Below are 15,587 nucleotides of genomic sequence, written 5' to 3' on the forward strand. Positions count from 1 at the left end.
ACAATAGAATATAGTTTTATAATATATGAATTGGTGATTTTATCATGATACCTTAGAGCATGACATAAAAATCATTTATTCGGTTAAATTTACTTTTGCACCTTTGTATTTCTTCTTAAATGGGTAGTACTGAGAAATATAATTTTGAAAACAAGAATTTCCCGTATGCCGTTACAATAAGAGCAAAAAAATTACCAAATAAATGGTTTAAATGCCGTATATTTTGGTTTATTAACCACAATTATAGTTTCTTTTACTCCACAGTATGATAATTTTACCAGAATTTTCCCAGGCATAATATTATTTGTTAGTTTAGATTTCTTAGGCCTTATAACATTGTTATTATTATTTGTTAGAATTGGTCTATAAATACGTTTAGTAATGTCAGCGATGAATTCACTCTAAAAACTTGTAAGGAAAACTATTTCCCTAATAAATTGTAGATACATCAAAACTTAAATTTTTAGAATGTAATATTACATTAGAAATTTATATATTTAATTGTTTATATGAATATTAATTAAAACTATTTTGAAATATACAATATTCGATTTTTCTAGAAATTGCGAATTTAAAATACTCGGCGATTGTTTGAAAGTTATTTTAAAAAGTGTTTCTTGCCTTGTAAAGTGTAAAAATTACTCTTTATTAAGACACTTTGAGTTTCACTTGCTTGATTCTTAATACATTAAAAGTCATTGTTTGATTGAATTCTAAATACAAAAAGCCTTAACCAGAAAAAATTAACTACAGCAAATAGCAAATTTCAATAAAACTACGAAAGTAAACGTTTATAAAAAGTCAATAATGAATCCACTGTAAATGCTTGCAAGGGAAGCTACTTTTCCACTAGAAAATAACTGTAGTAGTTAAAAATATTATAAAACATATTTTGTCCAATTTTACCAAAATTTATAATACATTGCAATTATTTTTAAAATTATTTTTATAAGTAAAAAACTACTTTTTATTAAAATACTTTATTGCGTTTCACGTCCAGGACAAACATATTTAAAATTAGTGGTTAATTAGCTTCTAAACTCATATTGAGGATATTTAAAACTGTCATAACAACTGCAAAATTCGCTATAACAAAATGTTCATCCAAATAAAACTGCGAAAGTAAACGTTTAGAAACGTCAGCGATGAATCCATTGTAAGCACTTAAAAGGAAAACTACTTATATCGATAAATTAAATCATGAAATACATAAACTGTATTCATTATTTTAACTATTTGAATTAATATCAATTGAAAACGTTATGAAAAATACCTTGTGTAATTTTCCCTAAACTCAAAATACTTTGCAATCATTTTCAAAATTATTTTTGTAAGCGAAAAAAAAAAACAATTTTTATTAAAATTATTTAATTCAGTTTCACGTCTAGGACAAATACACTTAGAATCAGTGGTTAATTAGATTCTAAGCGCAGATTGTGGATATTTCAAAAGGTCATAACCACTACAAAATTTGTTAAAGCAAAATGTTAATCTCAATAAAACTACGAAAGTAAACGCTTAGAAACGTCAGAGATGAATCCACTCTAAACACTTGTAAGGAAAACTACTCCCACACTAGAAAAATATAAATAAATTAAAACTTTAAATACATTAAATATATTATTACATAATTTTAACTATTTGAATTAATTGCAACAGTTTAACATTATAAAACATATCTTGTTTAATTGTCTCAAAATACTTTGCCATCGTTTTTAAGCTTGCTTTTATAGATAAAGAAAAAACAACTTTTTATTAAAATAATTTTATTGAGTTTCACATCTAGGACAAATACGCTTAAAATCAGTGGTTAATTAGATTCTAAGCGCAAATTGAGAATATTTTAAAAGGTCATAACCACTACAAAATTTGCTACAGCAAAATGTTAATCTCAATAAAACTATGAAAGTAAACGTTTAGAAACATCAGTGATGAATCCACTCTAAACAGGCGAAAGCTTGTAAGAAAAATTACCTCAACACTATAAAATATTATCCTTACAGAGACGTCTTTTTTTAAGATAGAAACTTTTTTTTTCATTATTATTTCTTCCTCTCTTCAAGATTTACTGAAGTTTCTGACAAGCATTGGAAGGAAGAAAGTAAGAATGTATTAATAAAAGACTGCTTATCTTGGAATAAAAAAAAAGAAAAAAACCCAAACGATAGATGCACACAGACTGGCAAAGGGTTGGCGAAAAAAAAGTTCCTTGCATGTTCTTCTATAACAGAAGTTGGCAGCATAAAAGACAGTCATTTTTCATTAGTCTTGTCCGAACAAAAATAACGTAAGAATGGGTAAGAATTAATCCAGTAAAAAGCAAAATTTATAGCAAAGAAAGAATCGCCATTTTTTTTTCTAGTTCGCATGTTTTTCTTTTAGTTGATTTATTTCTGAATCAGTTTATTCGTTCGCGAAAAACACCGACCCCACGAGGGGCAACTAAGAGGTTACGTATTTGAAAATATATTAGTTTCTTATATGTAAATTTAAACTGAGAAATTCTTTTCAACGCTGGAGCTTGAAAATGGAGATCAAGGCAAAGATTTATCATCGAAGGCAAGACGTAAATTAAATGCTATCTTTGCTTGATTTGAATATTCTCTAAATATAAATGTGTATAAATGTTTTAGAAAGAGAATTTGATAACCTAAGGAGACTGTATAAAACTATAAAAGACCAATCAAAATACAAAAAATTATTTCGAAACGAACCTGATTATTTAAAGAGATTGGATAGGGCTGTAAAATAACAGTCAAATAAATGATTTAGAAAATATTATAATATAAAGAGAGTGGATAGAACTGTTATAAAACGATACGCATGTTTCTGAAAACAAACTTTGGAACAAACGAATTTGATAATTTTAGAAGATTGGATAGAACTATAATAGAAGGAACAAACTGTAAATAATTTAAAAAATGAACTTCATTATTTAGAGATTAGATAGGACTGTGAAAGGAAATTCCAAATATAAAAGATTCAGAAAATTTTATAAGATAAAAAAAAGTGAATAGAGCGGTAATAAAATAATTTTATTGTAAATGATTTTTATAAACGAACTTAATTATTAGAAGCGATTAGATAGAACTGTAATAAAACAATTTTAATATAAATATTTTTGAAAACGAACTTCTTTATTAAAAGAGATAAGATAGAATTTTGGATGAACAATTTAAATGTTAATGTTTTGGAAAAAGATTTAAGGGGATAGGATAGAACTGTAATAGATCAATCGATATACTATAAATGCCATAGAAAACAAACTTGATAATTTGAAAAGAGTGAACAGAATTTTATTGTAATGTGATAGATTATACAAAATTCATAGATTGGATATTGAACTAATGAATGGATTAGATAGAACTGTTTCCTTACAGATTTGTGGTATCCTTTATTGCTTCTTTACAATAAGTTTAGAATTCTTTGCATTCAGAAAATGATGCAAACTGAATTATAGTATTTTATATATCATATATTTTAAGTTATTCAAAAAATTTTAAACTCAACCGGATCAATAACAATGACAAAAAGACTACTGCGTTTTCTTTTATATCATAAATCGTCGTTGAATAGCCGATACAATTTTAGGTTTACTGCTGCTAATGTTCAACTTCGTAGCTTTGTAATTTTGCACCCAATCCAAAATACAAGGGAACTCCTGGATGAAGTATTGAGCAAAATTTGACTTCGTAGAGGATTTTTTGATGGAGTTAACCCGCAATCCGCAATTGCGTTATATGGTGAGGAAAATCCAGAAAAACTCCCACGGTTAGCCTAACGGCAAGGGGACTCTAACCCATGATCCGTCTACAACTGAGGATATTTTTCGTCAGCGCTGAGGTAGGTGCGAGCTGGGTCCGGAATTCGTTGGGATTAAAACCCACCTCATTTGAAGGCTAACGCTTTATCCCCTGAGCCACCACGGCTAAAAGATTACGGCGTGTTATATTTGAAGTTCTTATAAAATACCTGTTAAATTTCAAACTGCTAATACTTTCATTTTTAGATTTAATGTCGTGCAATGGGCGGTCGATTTACGTAATGCTTTAATTAAATTATTTTGTAGAATTAAAATATTTCCATTATATTTAGAATATTTTTATGAGGACTTTTTATGATATTAATGTTTTTTAACTATGAATAATGGAAAATAGAGACTTGAGATGTTTGACAAACCTTTTTTTCATATTCAAACACTTATTTATCTGACTAATACCATTGGAAACGACCTGAGCTGATAATGTGAGGGACTAGGGTAATGGTGACTGGTAAGACTAGTAAATGGTGACTGGTGTACGTTAAATCTGTCGGGTCACAATGTCGTTTATGTCCCCATAACAAATAATACCTCTTGGGTACTGGATTGGAGGTTGGTCGTTTTCTGGTTCAGATCAAAATTACGATCTGTGGATGAATGAAGGGGTTCGCACTATAAACGGGTGTGACGTATGGTTGTGACAGAATTCTAATCCTTGGTCATAGATGGCGCCACTGGAAAACAAGAACAATCACAACCCCAGTGCCTCATATCCTGCGACAACAACAACAGAAAATGTTTTTCTTTTTATTTCCTCAAAAACTATCACGAATTATTCTAATCATCGCGAGATCAACTTTTTCTAAAGAGCCCTCGAAAACACATCGACAATAAATAGATTTCTTAAAGTTCTGGAGGAAAATTGTATAAATATTGTTCAATTGCTGTTTTTAATGCGTTTATATGTTTCGATAAGGGAATTCTTTTATTTTGTTTTTTAAAATTACAGAAGATATGTACTTTCTAGGATTTTGAAACTTATGCAACCTTTTACAAAACTTCCAAGAACATGAACCTTAAGTGAGTCCTTAGAAAACACCTAAGAATAGGAGTTTCATGTAACCCCTTATAAAAATCCTAAGAACACGATTTTTATGTAACCTTCAGAAAACCTCTAAGAACACGAAACTTTTGTAACCTTTTAGAAAACCCTGTAAGAACATGAATTTTATGTAACTCCTAAGAAAGTTCCTTAAGAACATGAACCTTATTTCACTCTTTAAGACATGAATATTATATAACCCCTCAGAAAACTCCAAGATCATGAATCATATGTAACCTCTTCAAGACCCCTAAACATTAATCTTATATAACTCTTTAGAAAAACCCTAAGAACATGCGTAACTTCGTAGAGCATTTTTGTCCTCTAAACTCTTCAACTATTAAATTAATTCTGATAAGATTGAGATTAATTAATTCCGGATAAAATTGACCAAATGAAGAAACTGATTAGAATTACTCTACAACAAAAGCTTTCACTGGTACCTCAGTTAAAATGTGCGAAAAATTATATAAATGATATTTTTTAAAAAAATATGTACAATAAGTAATTACTTGTAACATACCTTTTAAAAAAATGCCACCGTTTTATTGTTAAAGTTTCTGTTAGTATATTCAATTTTCTTGACTCGACATTAGGAAGAAAAAAATTCTTCCTTAAATCGATTAAAAAAAGAATTTTTTTCTGCTAAAAAGCCACGTCTCTTGTCTTTACCCACGAGAAAGAGCACACTCAGATACATAAAAAAAGAACAATGTACGGTAGAGTAAGCTTGCATTATTTATTTGTTCTATATACCGGTCAGGTGGGCAGAGGCCCAACTTCTGACCACCCCCTTCATTTTTCTTGAGAATGAGGGAGGGCTCCATTCTTCCACCTGTATATTTATATTAAGTTAGTCACGCAAAATATCATGCTTGCAGAATGAAGTCAAGTTAAAGGACCCGCCATTTTGAAGCAAGCACCTAAATTGGATTCTTCACTCCAATATTGGGTTAAGCTTCATAAAAGTGATATTTTCTGGACTCCGTCTTACTTTTATTCTTCTTTTCTTTTTTTCCTGTTATTATTTTTGGACTATGAATATGCCATTTCTAGTGTTTTGCAGAACATTATTGTTTTCGGAGAAGAGCTTTTAGTGGTTTCCGTCATTTAAAAGGAAAGGAGAATTGTAAGAGGATAAATGGTGTATGCTTATTAATGATTAGTTGATTGCATGCATTTTTTTTAATTGATCAACGTAAAATTTAATTTTTGAACTTATTTCTGTTTCCTTTTAAAAATCACAATTGTTAGGTACATTTTAAGACTTTGTTTTCTAATTTAGGAAACGCAGTAATTATTTTAGCTGAACTTCCAGTACATCTAACAGCACATGAACCTGCATTTTATCAAATTGTATTAATATATTTATATGGTTTTTTTAACGACAGTCACTGAACTTTCGTTCTTCACTTCGGAAGATGCCAAAAGTATTACTCATTTAACGCTGTTGTTGTTGTAGTTCATTTACTTCGCACCAGAGCTGCATAATGAGCTATTGGCGACGGTCTGGGAAAAATTTCTGAGGATGATCCATGCCATCACAATTTTGATCCTCTGCAGAGAAGATGGCACCACCGCTTCGGTAGCCCGACAACTGCACGTGAAGTCGAGCACTTTACGGTAGAACAGCTTAACGGGGACCGATACCGCACACCCTCGGTCCTTACGCAGACTGATCCGAGTGGTCACCCACCAGCACACTGACAGCAGCCAGTGATGCTTGACTTCGGTGATCTGCTGGGAGCCGCGTCTTAACGATCAGTCCACTGCGGGACTTTACTTTACCCAGTGGATACCTGTGAAACTAAGTGACGGATGCGAGGAATATTACCCACGCCTTACAACCGCAGATGCCCGTTTATAGGGTGGACTGCATTCACACATCAAACAATAGTGAAGAACACACAGAAAGAAATATCCATGCTCTGAGCGGAATTCGAACCCGCAACCACTGGCATCACAGTCTGGCACGCTGACCGCTCGGCCACCTGACCGGCATAGTATTTATGTAACTCGGAAGCTCTTCTCCCACTCACTATTGTTCGTTATATAACGTTGAAGTAACGTTCAATAGAAAATTCCTGTAATGCGCAAAAAAAAATGGACCACTCTGCATAAGTTTTGATCTAATGATCCGATCTTCACGTTCTAGTTATGCATTTAAAATTCGATTTCTTAGAAACAGCTCAAATTTTGTACTTTACCATATCAAATTTTATTTTTTTAAATTATGTAAAAATTTTTATACCTTAAAATTTAAAATTCTTTTCACTATTATTAAATAATATAATAAATATTTATATTAGAATTTATTTTTTGTATAGAGTTATCTTTGGATAAACGAATTTTATAATTGTGTGCAAGCCCTTTTCAATTCGCTTAAAAAGATCTCGAGATGTGGTGAAGTACGCAAAAAGTAAGATTATCATCAAGGGATCCAAACTTTAAACCCCTTTCCTGATTTAACTATCGGGACCATATTTCCAAGATTGCTGCAACAGCAGCGATGGCCTAGGGGATAGAGCGTTTGCCTTCTAATGAAGTGAACTAGGTACGAATCTCAGCGATGGCTGGTCGATACGATTTCTGCATCCCGCTTGCACCGACCACAGTGCTGACGTGAAATATCCTCAGTGGTAAACGGATCATGGGTTAGAGTCTCCTTGCCGTCAGGCTTACAATGGGAGGTTCTCGTGGTTTTCCAAGAAGGTAACTTTCGCTCAATACTTGGTCCAGGAGTTCCCTTGTCTTCTGTATTAGGTTCAAAATTACAAGGCTGTGGAGTTGAACATTTGTAGTCGTAAACCCAAAACTTTTGGTCGGCTGTTCAACGATGGTTATATATATATATAAAAAAAGAAAATTCAACTAAATTTTTTTATAATTATAGTAAACTTAGCCCNAGGTATATATATATATATATATATATATATATATATATACATACAAAAATAGCGGCTAGGCCCCATATTTCGGGATAGCAGAAAATATCGTCTGCACTTATTAATTAGCATATTTGAACCATTAGCATATTGAACCATTAAGTTTGAGTCGCAGAATGTGAAGATCTGATCATTATATCAAAAGTTATTCGAAGTGGTCTATTTATTTATTTGTATTTGCACGTTGTACATTTTAAGTCTGTTTTTAGAATTATTTTTGACAAAGGAAATGCAAAAAGCCCTAGTTTAAATGCTTTACACACGAAGTAAAACTATAATTAATAATTAATTATGCATTTTCAATTATATATTTATATGTCATCCAGTCGTAAAAATTATCTAGGAGTTAGAACATGTAGATAGCTTAAATATTCAAAGCATAATAAAACTCTTTTTTTTTTTTAAATCGACATTTCGGTGAAATTTTCCACCTGAATGAAAGTTATTGAAATCGATTATTGATTCTCTATTTCTGCTAATTTTTATGTGCTTAGTAATGGCTTATAGAAACTTCTGGGACTTCAATTATTAAAAAAGTTATATCATTACCCGTTATCAGTCACTTTTAGTTCATAACACTCATGAATAACTGTAACAAACTCTCAACAGTTATAAAATTAATAAATTATTCTCTAAAAAATGTTTTTTATGTGACAAAAGAGCTTTCGAAAATCAGCCGAAAGATATTTCAGACGCATTAATTCTGCATTTTATCTCATTATTTCTTATCAAATAATCTATTTTATTTTCCATCTATATAATTACTCTATTTATTATACATGAATGTTAAAATTAATTTAATAAATAATTAAATAAAATTTAATTAAAAAAATTACATTTAATTTTTATGTCTATATTTCCAACAAACATTAAAGAAATCAAATTCAAAATACACAATATCCAATTCAGAACTCAAATGCTATTTTACACAATTACACACTATTTATTCGATCATATTATTTTTCTAACCCAACTTAACTATTCAACACACTCAACAGAAAAATTAAACTATACGCATTTCTTTAAAAGGATTAATCTCAAGTATTAAATCCCAAATGCATTTCCATAATAGAATAGCACTGAATTTGAGACAATGACGCTTTCACATAACGGAACTAAACAGGATTAGCTAGTTCTTAAAAGAAAATAATCTTATGATTTACTGAGAACAAATACTTTTAAAAAAAAATACAAAGTAATCGTTAAATTGTACATTTATCTTGCAAATTGAATAGAAAAGAAATTAGTTTGCCCCTGTTTCGCAAGATAGATGTGCAAGTATTTGTAAGTATTAGTCAAGGATTTCAGATGATAAAGTGAATGCAATCTTTACAAATTGACTCAAATTTGCTAGACGTAATCAATTTTAGTCTTTCGCGGCTCAATAATCATTTCTCATTTTGAAATATTTTATTGGAAAAAATATTAAAGACACTAAGAATGACACAGTAAAGTACAAATATCAGATTTTCTTGTAAGAAAAAAAAGGGTCGTAACGGAAAAACAGTTACTCGCTCATTTTGAGATAGAAGCGCGATAAAAAAAGAATATTTTATTTTTCCTTTATTTTAATCATTAGCAAAATGGCTTAGAAAAGTATCTTTACAAAACTCACAAAATTTTAAACGCGCCATTAATAAGAACTAAAAAGTAAGATAAGAACTTTGTTACTCGCAAAGATATTATTTTTAATTATATGGAGTTATAATAATGTTATTTATAAATTGTTATTAATAAGATAATGATTATGAGTTAAATAATCATTATCATCATTGCATAAGGTGAGTGCCGACCGGCTGTGTAGGGGGCAGGGAACTGTCCTTGCATCAGAAAGGTTCTGGGTTCGAATCCCCGGCAAGGCATGAATGTTTCTTTCTCTCTGTGTGTTCTGTGTCCTTTATCCTTTGTGTGTGTGAATGTGACCCGCCCTATAAACGGGCTTGTGATTGAAAGAATAGTGTGGCAGAAGTCGAATTCTTGGCCATAGATGGCCCCACTGAAAAACAAGAACAATCGCACCCCTCTGCCTAAACAGGCATACGACAAAAAAAATAATGAGTTGTTACTAAGATATGATATTTGTACTTATAGTGCTTAATTATTAAGATGTACTTATAGTACTTAATTATTAAGATGATCTTAATCATACGATGATTATTATTAAGATCATCTTACCTATTTAAGATGACACTGTAAATACAAATATGAGATTTTCTTGAAAGAAAAAAAAAAAGGGTCGTAACGGAAAAACAGTTACTCGCTCATTTTGAGATAGAAGCGCGATAAAAAAAATAATATTTTTTCTTTATTTTAATCATTAGCAAAATGGCTTAGAAAAGTATCTTTACAAAACTCACACAATTTTAAACGCGTTATTAATAAAAACTGAAAAGTAAGATAAGAACTTTGTTACTCGCAAAGATATTATTTTTAATTGTATGGAGTTATAACGATGTTATTTATAAGTTGTTATAATTAAGATAATGATTATGAGTTAAAAAATCATTATCATCATTAAATAAGTTGAGTTGTTGTTACTAAGATATGATATTTGTACTTATAGTGCTTAGTTATTAAAATGATCTTAATTATGCAATGATTATTATCAATATCATTTTACTTATTTAAGATGGCACTGTAAGTACAAATATCAGATTTCCTTGAAAGAAAAAAAAAGAAGATCGTAACGGAAAAACAGTTACTCGCTCAGTTTGAGTTAGAAACGCGATAAAAAAGAATATTTTTCCTTTATTTTAATCATTAGCAAAATGGCTTAGAAAAGTATCTTTACAAAACTGACAAAATTTTAAACGCGCCATTAATAAAAACTAAAAAGTAAGATAAGAACTTTGTTACTCGCAAAGATATTATTTTTAATTATATGGAGTTATAACGATGTTATTTATAAGTTGTTATAATTAAGATAATGATTATGAGTTAAATAATCATTATCATCATTAAATAAGTTGAGTTGTTGTTACTAAGATATGATATTTGTACTTATAGTGCTTAGTTATTAAAATGATCTTAATTATGCAATGATTATTATTAATATCATCTTACTTATTTAAGATGGCACTGTAAGTACAAATATCAGATTTCCTTGAAAGAAAAAAAAAGAAGATCGTAACGGAAAAACAGTTACTCGCTCATTTTGAGATAGAAACGCGATAAAAAAAGAATATTTTTTCTTTGTTTTAATCATTAGCAAAATGGCTTAGAAAAGTATTTTTACAAAACTCACACAATTTTAAGCGTGTCATCAATAAGAGCTAATAAGTAAGATAAGAATTTTGTTACTCGCAAAGATATTATTTTTAATTGTATGCAGTTATAATGATGTTATTTATAAGTTGTTATTAATAAGATAATGATTATGAGTTAAATAATCATTATCATCATTGAATAAGTTGAGTTGTTACTAAGATATGATATTTGTACTTATAGTACTTAATTATTAAGATGTACTTACAGTACTTAATTATTAAGATGATCTTAATAATACGATGATTATTATTAATATCATCTTACTTATTTAAGATGACACTGTAAATACCAATATCAGATTTTCTTGAAAGAAAAAAAAGGATGTAACGGAAAAACAGTTACTCGCTCATTTTGAGATAGAAGCGCAATAAAAAAAGAAAATTTTTCCTTTATTTGAATCATTAGCAAAATGGCTTAGAAAAGTACCTTTACAAAACTCACAAAATATTAAACGCGCCTTTAATAAGAACTAAAAAGTAAGATAAGAACTCGCAATGCTCGCAAACATATTATTTTTAATTATATGGAGTTATAATGATGCTACTTATAAATTGTTATATATTAGTTGTTATTATTAAGATAATGATTATGAGTTAAATAATCATTACTATCATTAAATAAGTTGAGTTGTTGTTTCTAAGATATGATATTTGTACTTAAGTTGCCATCTTAATTATTTAGATGATCTTAATATGATTGTTATTAAGACGATCTTAATTATACGATAATTATTATTGATACCATTTTACTTAGTTAAGATGACACTGTAAATACAGATATCAGATTTTCTTGAAAGAAAAAAAGGGTCGTAACGGAAAAACAGTTACTCGCTCATTTTGAAAAAAAAAAACTGAGGTGAAAAAATATTCTTTCTTTTACTTTAATTATTAGAAAAACATTTTTTTAAATCTCACAAAATGTTTAAATCGCCATTGATATAAGAAAGTTAGATAATTTTACTACTTACGAAGAAGATATTATTTTTATTATACAGAGTATGAAAAAAGTGTGAAAATGGTAATTATCTCGAGAAATATACTTCGGACTGAAAAAGTAAAAAGGCATTCAATATTTTTTTTAAAGTTATCCAATTTTTCAAAACTTGGTATTACACCCCTATCCCCTCAGAATAAAGTGAGGACAATTTTAAAATCTTAAGTATAAACCACTATTTTTCATTGCAGATACGGATTCTTCAGAAAAAAGTAACACTAATTGAGTTTTCGGTTTGCGCGTTTGCTTCACAAATGGTGCTTGAAACCGAGAGAATTAAATACGAATACAAAATGTTTAAGTATAACGAATCTTGAGACACTTCAGATTAAGAACATAAAAATAAATATGTTACAAATTTTTTTATCTATGTTTTTAAAAAAAAATTTCTTTTTTTGAAAAAATGACCGAAACAATTATTATTTATTTATTCTATTTCCTATAGTTTATGATTTTTTTTTAAAAAATTAATTGCAATAAATAAGAATTTTCCAAATCTTAAAAAAAAAGAAAAAAAAAANAAAAATAAAAAAAAAAAAAAAACAAAAAAAAAACAACATTATTAAAACTCAGACAATCATCACGGAACAAAGCGGAAAATAAAACCTAAATCTGACAACCAGTACGAAAAAGAAATCCTAAATTGGACAATCAATATATTACAAAGAATAAACCTAAATATGACAATAAGGAGAACAAAAAATATACTAATCGAACTATATCGCGGCGCATAGGGAATGTAACTTTGAAACAAAATAACTTTAAAAAACTATCTTTAGAATGGAGAACATCGATTTTATATAAGATTAAAACATACTAATTTTAACTTTTTAACACCAACTGTGCAAACGCACCACACCATATTTTCCAAAATACCTGTTATTGACGGAAACATTTTATCACGATCTAGATCATATACATAATGATATTTTGATGTTTTTTCTTGACTACTACAAGCTACTGACATAGTCACGAAGAATCAAAAGTACTTCATTCTATTCTATAGCTGAACCATGTCCATTGTTTAAGTAAAGTTTAATGCAAGGGGGCGGTATTGTTAATATGAATGAACAACTTTACCAAAATTAAACAGAAAAAAAACCCCTAAGTTACTGACCTACGTTAATGATTAGCGAAAGTGAATGAATCTTTTACCAATCGATTAATGTCGTGCAGTGCTTTATATCGATAAAAACTGTAAACATTAACGTGAGCTTTTAAAGTTGTGTCTGCAGGCACGCTAATGTTTTGGTATTCATGCATCCATTATAAAAGCTAGTAAATAAGAAAAATGACCGTGTTGAAAATGAACGTTAAATACCGAGACAATTTTCTATTATATTTTCTTTCTTTAAAAGATATTTAATTGTTTACATGGTTATGTGTTCGAAACATATTTAGTTATTGCTTTTTAAGTGGTTTTTTTTTCGTTACGCGAATAGAAAAAATAAATTACACTTCTTTTTAAGTTTATGAATATGTTATGAGAATGTGTAGGCATAGGTCAGCGGTTCCCAAAAGATGTTTCGTGGAACACTAGGGTTCTTTGGAAAGATTACAGGGGTTCCGTGCGTCAGAACTTTTTGTTTAACTAGCAATTATTTTTGAAGCTCTTAAGCTTTTGAAGCAGAATTTTTGTAAAACCTATTCATCATCCTTTTTTCAATAATTTGTATTAATTTAGGTCAAATTAAGTGCAGAAAAATTATATTTAGCATTTTAATAATTTTTGGCGTTTTTTTTCCATTTATTTATTTATTTATTCGCGTTAAAGGTAAAATATTCCAAACGCGGCTCACTTCCAAACAATAATTTTTCAAATTTGCATTTATTTGCTATTATTAAGATCTAAGAGAAACGGTAAATCAACATCGAAATTTCTTCAATTTATAAAATCAATTATTGATAAGTTTTTAAATATGAATTTAAAGAAAAAAACATTTTCAAACTACTTTTTTTGTGCATCTTGTATTTTAGTTGTTGTTGTCGTCGTATGCCGTTGAGACAAAGGGGTGTGCTTCTTCTTGTTCTCCAGTGGCGCCGTCTATGTCCAAGAATTCGACCTCTGCCACAAACATATGTTACAGCCCGTTTATATTCATCCACAGATCGTAGTTTTGACCAGAAACCAGGGAACGATCAATCTCAAATTTAGTAACCACAGAGATTTGATTTGTTATGGGAATATGGAGGACTTTGTGACCGGACAGATTTAACGTGCACCAGTCGGCATGTACTGCTGTTGTCTGGGATCGAACTCACGACTTCTTGGACATGCACCCAACGCCTTACCAACCAGGCTATCCCGGCCTCTAATATTTTAGTACAAATATAATTCCCATAATCTGACATATATTTTAGTGACTATTAGACTATTATTTATAATTGAAATTCACCGCAATATTTTTTGCTTGTAATTAGATCATCGGGAGAAAAATACACGTAGGAGACACCGGTGTCCCATCTGCGTCAAAGGGTTAATAGGCTAATCAATAATATATTATTTATTTAATGTTTTCGTGGTTTTTACGAAATTATTCAACGAAAAAAACATTTAAAAAAAATCCATTATTATTTTTTATTCCATTCATGCATAAGTATGTCTCGTTGAATTTTAAAATTCGAAATAAAATAATCAAATTCAAGAATAAAGAGTTATTTTTCTCCGATAATCATTTTAGCAGTTTAACATAGTTCTAAAACCAATAATTGACTTTATTTAATTCAATTTGACTTGTATATGTGCCAAAAACTTCTAAACGAGAACCCTTTTTAAACCTAAGAATTCAACTGCCTGGTGAGAAACCTAATTTAAAGAGTATTAATTGTTGAAACAATTAATAAATTTCATACTCACTTTAAATGTTTCCAAATTAATTTATTTTGTTTTCTTTTTTTTTTCTTGCATATTCACAGCTGCTAATGAGCTATTTTTTATAAAGTCCGGTTCCACCAAAAGAAGCTCGAACTTTAAAGGTTCCGTAACTAAAAACAATTGGTAACCACTGACGTAGGTTATGTTACTCTTTTGCATTGTTACGTTTTGTGAAATAAAAATACCCCCAAAGCGCACACTATCTGAAAATGCGAATATTTAAGAAATAAAAATTAAATCCATTCTCACTTGGGCAATATGAATTTATACTTACATATTCTCTTAAATTTTAAATGTACCATTTTAAATCTTGAAATACTTTGATTTTTTTTTTAATTAAAAAGGTAACCAAGTTGGGATGTTTTCCAATCCAGTAGAATTTAACAAACCCTCTCTCTTTTTTCAGCATTTTTTTAAAGAAAGAAATCTTAATTTTTTAAATTTTTTTTTTTTAGTTCAAGTAACAAATTTAGAAAAAACAAAAACGTGCATTAAAATTGCGAAAAACCATAGACAAGAGGAAAAATTTTCAAAAACCTGAGTTTGTCGTTAAAGGCCACTGGATTGAAAATTAGCTTCCCTTAAGATATTTTACAACAAAGTTCAAATGTGGTTACAAATTTTGTCAATAGGTGGCGCTACCAT

At 29.4% G+C, this 15,587-nt stretch overlaps 1 protein-coding gene across 1 annotated transcript in view; it reads right to left on the reverse strand.

Moving 5' to 3' along the window:
• The window catches only part of LOC107437684 (protein madd-4), a gene marked incomplete in the record, with an annotated part of 287,088 nt that overhangs the window by 67,318 nt on the left and 204,183 nt on the right, over positions 1 to 15,587 (reverse strand).

Source organism: Parasteatoda tepidariorum, chromosome 8 (genome assembly GCF_043381705.1).
Source record: "Parasteatoda tepidariorum isolate YZ-2023 chromosome 8, CAS_Ptep_4.0, whole genome shotgun sequence".
NCBI classification, from domain to species: domain Eukaryota; kingdom Metazoa; phylum Arthropoda; class Arachnida; order Araneae; family Theridiidae; genus Parasteatoda; species Parasteatoda tepidariorum.